The sequence below is a fragment of the Ipomoea nil genome, unplaced genomic scaffold (assembly GCF_001879475.1).
Source record: "Ipomoea nil cultivar Tokyo-kokei standard unplaced genomic scaffold, Asagao_1.1 scaffold3314, whole genome shotgun sequence".
Lineage (NCBI taxonomy): Eukaryota > Viridiplantae > Streptophyta > Magnoliopsida > Solanales > Convolvulaceae > Ipomoea > Ipomoea nil.
Window position 1 is genome coordinate 4,214,072 of NW_017619742.1, and position 12,175 is coordinate 4,226,246.

Sequence of the window (12,175 nt, forward strand, 5' to 3'; positions counted from 1 at the left end):
CCGGTGGGTGGAGGATCACCCGCCGGCGATAAACCTCCGGGAAGCGGGTGCCCGGCGGGCAGTCGTCTGCCCGCTGCCGGTGGCGTTGTATTTCGGGCAGCGGGTAGGTGGCGGATCCCCCTACCCCCCACTGACTCTTTATCAAAATAAAATAAACGTCCCGGGAACCTTCGTGGAACCCGAAACCATGCTTAGACGCTTTTAAACGTAATTGGTGACACCACGTAGACAATTAACGGATCAAAAGCAAGAATCATATAACACACATCCTATCATGATTTCTAAGTATAATCAACCCCCGAACATGCGAATTCCCACCCAATTATATCAAGAATATCACAATACGAATTTCACGATTCATCCTAGGGCTCTAATCATATTTAAATCATCAAGATCATAGTTCATCTTTTAACATCAAGAAACATCAAGATTTATCTAGAACATCACATAATTATCAAGAACCTCTTATCATCATCAGGATCCTCAAGATCCCACATAAAATCATCTCACCAATTATCAAGATCATAACATCAATACCATAAACGATTCTTTGAGACACAAGCATTGAGAAGGAGCCAAGGAAGGAGATTATAACAAAGAAAATAGGTTTTGTTAAGACATGGGTTACCTCTTAGCCTTAATTAATCATCCCTTTGCTATTAAGGTTCTTCCCTAAGATTTTCATCCGTTTTGATCTCCCTAGGCTTGGTGGTGGGGCGTCCCTTGGGAATTCTTGTGTAGTGATATCTATTGTGGTGTGACTTCTAGGTGCCTCCTATGTCCTTATATATATATATATATATATATATATATATATATATATATATATATATATATATATATATATATATATATATATATATATATATATATATATATATATATATATATATATATATATATATATATATATTTAGAAGTCCTAATTAGGGTCTGAATGGTATGGGTTTACTAATTCTATTGCTTATAGGACTAAGGACTTGTTTTAGGGATAAGGGTCCATGGTCCATGGTGGACCATATTTATTAATTAAAGAGAATCCTAACCATAATCTGAATAGTAAAGGTATACTTTCTTTATTTCTAATAGGCTTATGACTCTAGTTTAGGCGAGGGTCCATGATCTGTGGTGGACCACATTAATTAATTAAAGGGATTTCTAATCAAATTAAATCCTTTTAAATTATTATTAATGGAATTAATTAAATATTTAATTCGGGATTAAAGGCCGTAACACGGAGTGTTACAGTGTGACAGTGAGATATTGTAACGCTCCAGCTAGACTACTGTACTGTGTGGGATCATCATATAGATCTGAATTGAAGGGGACAGTTTTCGAGATAGAGATAGGTGTAGAAAGGGGTTTGCATTCAGACATTCCAGCCCATTTTAAAATATCATTCATATACCATTGTTGACATAAAATAATCCCATTGTCACTCTTAACTGTGTCAATACCCAGAAAGAAATTTGGTTCACCAAGATCTCTGATTTTGAATGTAGCAGACAGTTTGGACAAGAGCTGAGACATAATACCCTGATCACTTCCCATTACAAGAATGTCATCCACGTACACCAATAGATAAGCCAAAGCAGAGTCTTTAGAGTAATAGAACAGAGAGACATCTGTCTTGGATGCTTGAAAACCAACTGATAATAAGAACGTATGTAGTCGATTAAACCAAGCTCTGGGAGTTTGTTTTAACCCATACAAAGATCTTTTTAACAAACAAACATGATTCGGGAAGTTAGCATCAATATAACTAGGGGGTTGCTTCATATAAACTGTTTCAACCAGATTACCATTCAGAAAAGCATTATGAACATCTAGCTGTTTGATAGACCACCCAGATGATAAAGCTAGAGATAGAAGGAGTCTTACAGTCGTAGGCTTTACCACTGTCGAAGAAGTCCTGGCCTGGAACCTGATTAAAACCTTTCGCAACCAGCCTGGCTTTATACCTTTCAATAGCACCATCAGCCTTTCTCTTCGTACGAAACACCCATTTACAGCCAATAATATTCATACCTGCAATGGGTGGAACTAGAGACCATTTGTGGTTATGCAGGAGAGCATTGAATTCTTGGTTCATGGCTTCACGCCACTCAGGATATTTGACAGCTTGAGAGTGACATGTGGGTTCCGTGGGATGCAACTGAGCTGCTAGAGCAAAAAGAGGAGCATTTGCGTTGCTGCGAGTGGCCATAGAGTGAGTACGAACATTGGGCCTGATGGACCGCCCACGTGGACGGCCTCGCCGGCGAGCAACAGGCTCCACAGGATCACCCGACGAGGCAGCCTGTCCGGGATCCACGGCTGGTTCGAATGAAGCTGGTAGCGGCGGTTCTGGCGGCTCATCATTGGACACAGTAGGAATAGGTGTGCTGTGACTGAGAACAGATTCCGCCCAAGGTCTAGATAACGGAGTAGATAGATCCTGCAAAGAAGTTTTAGTAGCAAAGGGGAAAACTTCTTCATCAAATCTGACATGCCTGCATGTTTAAATCTTATTAGTATGTAAGTCCATGCATCTGTACCCCCTAAAGGACTCAGGATAACCTAGGAAGACACATGGAGAAGACCTGTATGACATTTTATGACGATAATATGGTCGAAGATAAGGGTAGCATAAACACCCAAAGACACGAAGAAAAAGATAGGAAGGAGGGGATTTATGTAACAGGAGATGAGGACTAGAGTTATTTAATATAGAAGATGGCATTCTGTTAATTAAATAGACAGCAGTCTCAAAGGAAAAATCCCAAAATTTCAAAGGAACAGAGGCATGAGCAAGAAGAGCCGACCAGTTTCAACAATGTGACGATGTTTTCGTTCAACACGACCATTCTGTTCATGTGTATATGCACATGATTGTCTATGTTGAATTCCTAATTGAACAAACAAAGAATGCAACTTTTTGTACTCAGCACCTAAATCAGACTGAATGGCCTTTATTTTGCAATTAAAGGACCGTTCAACAAGAGTACGAAATTTATCAAAGATGACATAAAGATCAGACTTTAATTTCATAGGGAAGAACCATGTATAACGGGAATAGTCATCCACAAAGATCACAAAGTAACGGAAGCCAAATGTAGATAAAGTGGGCGCATGACCCCAAACGTCTGTGTAAATAAGATCTAGTACATGAGAACTAGAGGAAGTAACACGAGGGAGGGGAAAACAGGCAGATTTGCCTAATTGACACGCATTGCATAAAGGATTAGTACAACGAATATTATCACGAGATCCACTAACTAAACAAGATCAAAGTATATGGCAAAGAACACGGTTATGAGGATGACCTAGACGATTGTGCCAAGTGGAAGCCGAGGCACGAGCGGAAAGAAACGTTGATGGAGACGAACTAGGTAATGGAAGTGTGTATAGTCCCCCAGAACTATTGCCCCGAAGAAGTATTTCCTTGGTATTGATATCCTTCACAACAAAGAAATAAGGGTGAAACTCAAAAAAGACTTTATTATCGGATGCAAACTTCTGAACAGATAATAAAGAATTAGACAAACATGGAACGTGAAGTATATCAGACAATGTGAATGATCTAGAAGGGGTATTAAAAGAAGCATGGCCAACATAACTAAAAGATAAACCCATACCGTCACCGACACGCAAGGTGTCATTGCCAACATATTCTTATGAGGTGGTTAAAGCAGCAATGTCCGGAGTAACATGATTAGTTGCCCCTGTATTCGGGATCCATGTCTGAGGAGTACCAACATCTGAATTATCTTGATATGTTAGATTGGCCTGAGGTGGGGAATCATACCGGTTATAGCATACATGAGCCTCGTGACCAGTTCGCCTACATATCTGGCACTGAACCTGATTGCCACCACTGTTGCGTCCGCGATCGCGGCCACCACGCCCACGGCCACCTTGCTGTCTACCGCCACCACCATGATTGGACCCGCCGTTGCCACCGCTTGCTCGTTGACTGCCGCCACGGTTCTGACCTCCGCGACCCGATCGGCCGCCACCGCACTGAACAGCAAGAGCCGCCGGAGCACCACCGTAACCACGGCTGGCGATAAATTCCTGGGCGCCGAGGAAGGCCGCCAACTCCTGGAGCGTGACCGGCAGCCCACGGACGGCGAGAGACGCGGTGAGGGCACGGAATTCCGGTCTCAAGCCGCGAAAAACAAAGAGATTCTGATCGTCGAGGGAGACGACGCGGCCGGCGAGGGTGAGGTCTTCAACAATCACCTGAGCTCGCCCGATGTAATCTGCAACCGACGAATCACCCTGGTCCAGTCCCTGCAACTGGCCGAGAAGGTTTAACGCGCGGGCGCGGGAGGAAGACGACAACGTCTGAATAATGGCCTCCCAAAGGGCACGACTCGTGCGACGTCCGACGGCGATTGGCATGACCTCGTCGGAGAGGGATGAGACAAGCATGGACAACAATGCTTGATCTTGACGCATCCAAACGGCATAGGCGGGGTTCGGCCGTGGCATGGCGTCAGCGGTGTCGGCGTCGGCAGCAAGAAGAACAGCTGGTGAGGGTTTGGTACCATCAACAAACCCCATTAGGTCATGCCTGTGAAGAAACGGGACGACTTGCGTACGCCAGAACAAATAATTCTTGTACGTTAACTTGGTACTGATGAAGTGATGTGCGGTGGATAGCGACACAATTGACGACGAACTTGACGACATAACAGCATCAGACACGGTCCATTCGGAGGAATTAACAGATCCGTCAGCCATAGGGACGAGAAACAAAGAAAAAACCCTAGCTTACTGATACCAGATGAGAACTGATTGTATTGTATTTACTGAACTTGATTACAATGAGATCAGATGATGTGAATATATACAATAGAGAGTCACAGTGTGACAAAGATAAGAAGTAGAGAGTCACAGTGTGACAAGGATAAGAAGTTCTAAACAGACTCATATACATAGAGTCCTAATAGACACAACTTTATGAACAACTATTATTTATATATACAAATTACTTGAAAAAAGGGGCCCAATTTAAGACATTGTATAGGCCCTGAATTTTTATTGGAACAGTCCTGGTGGAGATGATGGTATTGGTTGTGGTAGTTGTAACACCCCGTGTTACGGCCTTCAATCCCGGATTAATTATTAAATTAATCCCGTTAATAATAATTAAATATGATTTAATTCGGTTAGGTTTCCTTTAATTAATTAATAAAGGTCCACCATGAACCGTGGACCCTTGCCTAAATTAGAGTCCTAAGCCTATTAGGAATAAAGAAAGTAAACCCTTTACTATTCAGATTCTAATTAGGAATCCTAGACCTAGTTATCTATTAGGAATAAAGGAAGTAGGCCTTTTACTATTCAGACTACGATTAGGATTCCCTTTAATTAATTGATATGGTCCACTATGGACCATGGACCCTTATCCCTAAACCCAATCCTTAGTTCCAAAAGGAATAGAATTAGCAAGCCTATAATATTAGTTCCTAACCAGGACTCCTAAATATATAAATAGGGGACTTAAGAGGCACCTAGAACCCCCCACCACAATAAACGTTCCACCACCCCAAAGTGCTCCAAGAATCCCCTTAGAAGAAATCAAGAAAGCAAGAAAGCTTAAAGAAAGACCCTTCATAGCCAAGGAATTAATTAAGGCTAAGAGGTAACCCATGTCTCAACAAAACCTATTTTCATAGCTATGATTTCCCCCTTAGGGTTTCCCCATATTATTGTGTATTAATGACTTGTGATAATTATTGTTGATGATTGATGTGGTGATCCCATGAGGGATCTTGATAATCTTGATATTGAGAGATTCTTGATAATTATGATATTCTTGATGATTATATGGAGTTCCTGATGATTATGTGTTGTTCTTGATAATTGGGTGATGATCTTGATGATTATGTGTTATTCTTACCGAATCTTGCAATTAGAAGACGAACCGTATTCTTGTTGATATAAAAGTGATTAGAACCCTAGGTTGTATCGTATGATCTTATTCTTGGATTATCGGGTGGGGAAATCGCATGTTTGGGTGTTGATTATACTTAGAAAAGCATGATAGGTTATGTGCCGTTCGTTCCTCGTATTTGATTCGTTAATTGTCTACGGGTTGTCGTTAATTGTGTTGTAAAGTGTCTAAGTATGGTTCCGGGTTCCATAACGGTTCCCGGGGCGTAAAGTGTGTGAAAGGAGTCAGTGGGGGGTAGGGGACCCGCCACCTACCCATAGCCGTAAACCACCGCCTGGCAGCGGGTGGCCGGCGGGCGGGCAGTTGCCCGCCGGCGACCCGCTGCCCTGAACAGTAGGGACCGGCGGGCAGCCGGCGGGTGGCCCACCACCCACCGGCTACCCGCTGGAAAGTCGTCCCACCCGGGACCCCGGCTTCCCCGTTTGATGTTTCCCCGATCCCCGTGGTGTCCCAACGGACCCCGTTTGTCGTGCCCATGTCTAGTTTGATGTTTCGGGTACCGTTCGCAGGTTATGAGTCTATTATATTGCATGCTAGTTGAATTGGTATCCCGTTGACCTAGGTGAAAGAAGTATGAACCCCTTAGGACTATTCTTAGTATGTGATGGATCACGCATAGGTTTGTTATACGCTTTATCCCCCTTCCCGATGTGTAACGTGGGTTGCATGTGCTTGCTATGTGTTATGTGTGTGTGCTACCCCAATTCGTTTGCGATCGGATTGGTTATCCTGAGCTGCGGTTCAGAAGCTGGCTGCGGTCAGATTGATACTCTTGGGCTGCGATCCACCGTTTGGTTGCGATCAAACGTTTCTATATGAGCTGCGGTTCGTCCTTTTTCCTGGCTGCGGTCAGATGACATTCTCTTGGGCTGCGGTCCACTGTTTGGTTACGATCAAACGTTTCTATACGAGCTGCGGTTCGTCCTTTTTCCTGGCTGCGGTCAGATGACATTCTCTTGGGCTGCGGTCCACTGTTTGGTTGCGATCAAACACTATGATGAGCTGCGGTTCATCGGTCGGTTGCGATCGACCCCTCCGTGTTGCGATACGGGGCAGGGTGCTGCGGGGCCGTGTCAGAGCTATATGCGCTGACCCTCATGTATGGGCATGCGATTGGTCCTGTGGCGCCAACAAAGTGTGTTACGTGTTGTGATATGGATGAGTTGTGATTATGAGTGTCTTGGGGGATGTGACTATGGGACTTATATTGGGGATTGTTCATGTTGGGTTATGATTATTGTTTATGCCTTGCCTTATCTGTCTTATCTATGGTGAACTGCATATGCTCGTTATAACTGTTGCTTGTGTCTGGCCTTATCTATCGAGTCATTCTCGGTTTTAAATCTAGAGTTCGTAGGATATATCTTCATGCTCAAAATGGTTTTCGTATATCTATATATATCTCTATATGAATTGTATTTCAACGCGTTGGAGTGGGTTACCAGCATCTCTCGCTGAACAGATATATTTGGCTTTCAGGCACAGAAGATTAAGTCACTGGAGTGCGCTAGAACTTAGAAGTAGATAGTTTCCCTTTTGGCCTGCGTGCCACATTTACGTATTTACGCTTTGAGGATATTAGTTAGTTAGCCTGTGCACTTGGGTTCTCTAGCCCAGGTGTGGCATAGCACCCCGAACGCTTGTATTTATATCTTGGGATTTAATAAGATTCTACCTTTATTATAAGTTTTAAATGTCTTGAAAATCTGGGGTGTTACAGTTGGTATCAGAGCCTAAGTTTGACCCTAGGATAAGACTCTTAAGACCGGACTTTAGGACACTAGGCTTGAACTCTAGGTACTTAGGAACATAGGATCCAGGAATCTTAGGACGAGCAGTGAGATTGTGAAACCTACACATAACCTCCCCTCACTTCATCCCTCTCTAACTTAAAGGAACCTCCCCCTACGCTTACCACACCAGGTAAGGGTGCGAATAGATAAGTTTACTTCCATAACTGGGTAACGTACACTTACCCGATAAATCGCCTCGTCCTAACTCCCGTCAAAAGACTTGACAAGGACCCTGACCAAAGAAAAGGAAGATTTGGATGACTACTAAGAAGAGGCATTACAGTCAGGACTGCTAAAAGGGACGGACTGCAATACGCACCAACCCAGGGTAACCACGATAACCCCCGAGTCAGACAAATGACATGCACCTTCCGACAAGTTGCCTTATCTCGGCGAACCCGGGTTGCGGCTACAACAAACAGGAAGGAGAACTAGGACACCTATTAAAGTAGCAAAGGAACGACACCATTAGTCGAATCCTTGGGTGCAAGGTAAGTACATCGCGACACCTTGCGACCCCACCACCCCAATTTAAAATATCATCCACCCTGAAACCCCAGCATCTTGATACCCCTATTTGTTGAAAACACCCACCCCGAATCCTTAATTACCTTAAGAGAAAATTCGCAACCGTCATGACCTTGCTCACCCTTTGTTGCGCTTAACCCAAACCCTCGGAAACCCTAAATTGTTATTGCCCTTACTCTAAGTTCATATCCCCACTCCGTTTGGAAACCCTGTTAAAAACGTAGAGCAGCATAAGGCCCGTACCCTGCCCAGGGGCGTGAAGAACCGACATTCATTGATTCAATATTAAAATAAGTTGTTAGATAGGAATCGGCAAAGTAGGTGGAGGTTACGAATACGTATCACCCCACCCTTGCACGAAAACCGTGAAGGCTTCACGAGAAACCATAGCCTGTACGTACGCCACCGAAGAACGCCATGCGTTGACAAGAGCGGGCAAACAAATACGTTCAATGTGTCAGGGGCCCTCGCTACAGAAAACATCGTCAAATAGGTGCAACAGGCCGAACCTCGAGGAGGACATAAATCCTTGCTAAGAATTTCATCCACCAAGGAAGGGATGAAACCCAATAGAACAAGAAAGACTAACCCGAAACCCCCCTTACCCCTAAAACCCTCGGCAAGGATTAGGAGTCAAGACCTAGGGGTTTGACCCACTAAACCGACTGGGTCCAGACTTCTGGACATCCGAGGGGAACGTGCACGGAAACCATCACGAGAATTCCCCTGGAAGCCATAGAAACGAAGGGGACTTCGACACGGGAAGAGAAGATCAAACGAAAATCTTAGAATCAAACAAAGCCAAGGAAAAGGGATCACCAGTTCGACTGCACGCCAAAACCAAGCCCCAAACAGGCATAATCACTCAAAGCCAAGAGTCCTTAGCCCCTTTCCCTCCCCTTGCCAATCAAGTACCATTTCGTTAAAGAATCCGTCCTATCACTCCAAACCTCGCTCTTGATCCCTCATTACAGACGAACCCGTACAAGGTGGCAACCTTCCTTCCTGTATTACGACCTTGAGACATCGACCCTATCCGCCCCTCGACTTTGAAACCTAGCCCTTGCACTCCTTACACCCCTTTAAACCCAGACCAAGAAAACATAGATATATATATATATATGTATATCTACCTCTAGAACTCGTGCTTAAGGATCAATGAACATTGTACGATGGGTCATCCTATGTATCCAAGTCCCTTTTATTGTGCACAAGGGCATGGGACTTGTCAGGACATGAATCTGTGCATTTTTTAGGGTCTTTCCCGAAGGAATTGACTATTCCTAGTCACTTTCCCGCGGGTCCCCAACGGGTCCTTGACGGGACCTTGGCGGGTCCTTGGCAGGAGCTTGGCAGGCGGACGACCGCCCACCTCGCGCCCACTGGTACAATGTGCTGATTTCTTAACCCCTCATTTTATTGATTTGTGGCGCACTTGTGTGCCTCGATTGAGGAATGTGAGTCTTGGGTAAGGAACCATGGACCACCTAAACATAGTGTCCTACGTAAAAGACCTTGACGCACGAGACACCATCAGGAAATCACAATCAATTACATTGCACGAGTAATTGAAATCGGATCCTACGATACAACCGACTAGGGATGTTTGGCGTAAAGGATTGCGCAAACCAAGGAGACGAGTTGGGAACTCGTACTAAGAACCCACGAAAACCTTAAAAGTCAAAATGCTAAGGAGGGACCGGGACTCCTCCAAACCATGGACATCGTTCGAGCAAATTAGAGGACTCCTTACAAGTTATATGGAATCAAGAACTACGTATCCCATGGTGCTAAGCAAAAGGGTGAAGAACACATTTCGCGCCAAGACTTCAAGGGTCATTAAGGACCTACAAGGAGATGAGGTGACTCGTAAATTCGCCGAGTCATCCCACAACGAGATTTGGTAACCGACTGCGCTTTAAAAGAAAAAGGGCACGCAAGGACACCTTCATCATTAAGAATAACACAAACAGGGCACAACAATGCTGAACCTCGGGTAAGACATGAAGTCTTACTAAGAATTTCATCCACTAAAGAGGAGATGAAATTCAATAAGAAGAGAAATTCAACCCAAAATCCATCGACTCCCAAGAGACTTTGGGAAGAATTTGGGAAATGCACCCTAAGAGATTGGCTTGGTTGACCCAACTCGGTCAAGACCTTGGGCGCATTAAAGAAGTAAGTGTTGAATCACCACGGGAAATTCCCTCAAGAAAGAAGAGAAGGATGAAACCTTAGCCTGGGAAGCAAGGTCTAACAAGGATCTTAAAGTCAAGCAAGCACCAACACCAAGGAAGGAGGATCATCAGCTCGTCGGCACATCGTGATCAAAGCATCTAACCAGATTATTCACTTGGGATCGAGAAACCTTAACCCATCCTAGCCGAATTCCTTTCCCTCCCTCGGAAAATCGGCCCCTTCCTTATTTCAAAACCCTTTCTACCCTTCAGACCCCATTCTCAATCCCATGTTTTAACGATTCCATACAAGTGGCAACCTCACAACCTAAGTTGCAATCTCGAAAACTTGATCCTAATTCCTGAATTCACCGTGTCCTCAAGTTTGAAACCCGCTCTCTTAACCCTGTAAAACCTAATCGCTCCCAAAAACCCAACACACATAGGCGTGCAAGTATACAATTTCCCCGTGGAATACCTTCTCTATAGGACCACGGTTCTTCTCTTGACTCGTTAACCCTGTAGTGTAACACCCCGTGTTACGGCCTTCAATCCCGGATTAATTATTAAATTAATCCCGTTAATAATAATTAAATATGATTTAATTCGGTTAGGTTTCCTTTAATTAATTAATAAAGGTCCACCATGAACCGTGGACCCTTGCCTAAATTAGAGTCCTAAGCCTATTAGGAATAAAGAAAGTAAACCCTTTACTATTCAGATTCTAATTAGGAATCCTAGACCTAGTTATCTATTAGGAATAAAGGAAGTAGGCCTTTTACTATTCAGACTACGATTAGGATTCCCTTTAATTAATTGATATGGTCCACTATGGACCATGGATCCTTATCCCTAAACCCAATCCTTAGTTCCAAAAGGAATAGAATTAGCAAGCCTATAATATTAGTTCCTAACCAGGACTCCTAAATATATAAATAAGGGACTTAAGAGGCACCTAGAACCCCCCACCACAATAAACGTTCCACCACCCCAAAGTGCTCCAAGAATCTCCTTAGAAGAAATCAAGAAAGCAAGAAAGCTTAAAGAAAGACCCTTCATAGCCAAGGAATTAATTAAGGCTAAGAGGTAACCCATGTCTCAACAAAACCTATTTTCATAGCTATGATTTCCCCCTTAGGGTTTCCCCATATTATTGTGTATTAATGACTTGTGATAATTATTGTTGATGATTGATGTGATGATCCCATGAGGGATCTTGATAATCTTGATATTGAGAGATTCTTGATAATTATGATATTCTTGATGATTATATGGAGTTCCTGATGATTATGTGTTGTTCTTGATAATTGGGTGATGATCTTGATGATTATGTGTTATTCTTACCGAATCTTGCAATTAGAAGACGAACCGTATTCTTGTTGATATAAAAGTGATTAGAACCCTAGGTTGTATCGTATGATCTTATTCTTGGATTATCGGGTGGGGAAATCGCATGTTTGGGTGTTGATTATACTTAGAAAAGCATGATAGGTTATGTGCCGTTCGTTCCTCGTATTTGATTCGTTAATTGTCTACGGGTTGTCGTTAATTGTGTTGTAAAGTGTCTAAGTATGGTTCCGGGTTCCATAACGGTTCCCGGGGCGTAAAGTGTGTGAAAGGAGTCAGTGGGGGGTAGGGGACCCGCCACCTACCCATAGCCGTAAACCACCGCCTGGCAGCGGGTGGCCGGCGGGCGGGCAGTTGCCCGCCGGCGACCTGCTGCCCGGAACAGT